The sequence below is a fragment of the Alexandromys fortis genome, unplaced genomic scaffold (genome assembly GCF_014885135.2).
Source record: "Alexandromys fortis isolate MF-2015 unplaced genomic scaffold, M_Fortis_MF-2015_v1.1 scaffold_157, whole genome shotgun sequence".
NCBI lineage: Eukaryota > Metazoa > Chordata > Mammalia > Rodentia > Cricetidae > Alexandromys > Alexandromys fortis.
In genome coordinates this window covers 635,984-637,413 of record NW_026068041.1, presented here as the reverse complement: position 1 = coordinate 637,413, position 1,430 = coordinate 635,984, and positions in this window count along the sequence as shown.

Below are 1,430 nucleotides of genomic sequence, written 5' to 3'. Positions count from 1 at the left end.
GTGTGTGTGTGTGTGTGTGTGTGTGTGTGTGTGTGTGAGAGAGAGAGAGAGAGAGAGAGAGAGAGAGAGAGAGAGAGAGAGAGAGAGAGACAGACAGACTCTCAGGGTCAACTCTAACCCCCCACCTCACGCACTGATACAGTCTCCCTGAGTTTCCAGGGGAGTCTCGTCCCATCTCATCACCGGAGGGCCGGAATTCCAGATATATACAAACCACATCAACTTCTTCACACAGGGTGGGAATCAAGTTCTCCTGTACTCCAGGCTGGTCTGGAACTCACCAGGTAGCCAAGAATGGCCTTCAGTTTCTGATCCTCCTGATACTGGAATCATAGGCGTTACACACATGAATTTTTGGTGCTGGGGTTAGAACCCGGGGCACGGTAGGCAAGTGCTCTGCCAACTGAGCTTTGTCCCCAGCCTTATTTATTTCTTGACTGGGACAGGGTCTCTCTATCTCACCTCACGCTGATCTCAAACTCCCACCTCAGCTTCCTGAGCAGCTGGGGCTCCAGGCCTGTGTCATAGAACCTGGCTGGGCAGTGTTCAAACGCTGAATTTTACCAAATGTTTTCCACCTGGGTTGCAATGGGCTATGGTTTCCCCCGTCTGCTCCCATGACGAACTGTCTTCCACCACCCCCATGCCAACACCACGTTGCGTAGTCAGTGTGTTCATGGAGCTCTGTCATCCACCTTGAAAGTGGAGACTACAGCCTTTACATTTCTTCTTGGGGCTCATGTATGTAGCCCAGGCTAGCCTCAAACTTTACATGTATGTAGCCCAGGCTAGCCTCAACCTTTTCATGTATGTAGCCCAGGCTAGCCTCAACCTTTTCATGTATGTAGCCCAGGCTAGCCTCAACCTTTACATGTATGTAGCCCAGGCTAGCCTCAACCTTTTCCTGTATATAGCCCAGGCTAGCCTCAACCTTTACCTGTATGTAGCCCAGGCTAGCCTCAACCTTTACATATAGCCCCAAATGACTTTAAACTCCTGATCCTCCTACCTCAACCTTCTAAGTGCTGGGATTACAAGTGTGCATCATTGTGCCCAGTTTGTGTGATGCTGGAGGTGGTACCTGGGGTCTGGCGCCTGCTAGACAGGTGATCTGCATACTGAGCCACATTCCCAGCCCTTCAGAGTGTTCCAGCTAGCTGGAGCTTCTGGCTCTTTCACGGTGATGTGAAGACAGGCTTCCCTATGGCCCATTAATTTTTATGAAGTTTGCTCTGATAGAGACTACAAATCTGTAGCTTGCTCCAAGGTATGTTGCCATGTCAACAATATTAAATATTCCAGCCCATGAGCACAGAGTTTTTTTTTTAATCTCTTTAATGTTCCTTTAATTTATTTCAGTAATGCCTCATAATTTCCAGGGCACAAATATTCCATCTCCTTTCTCAACTTTATTCCAGGTTTTTAAACAT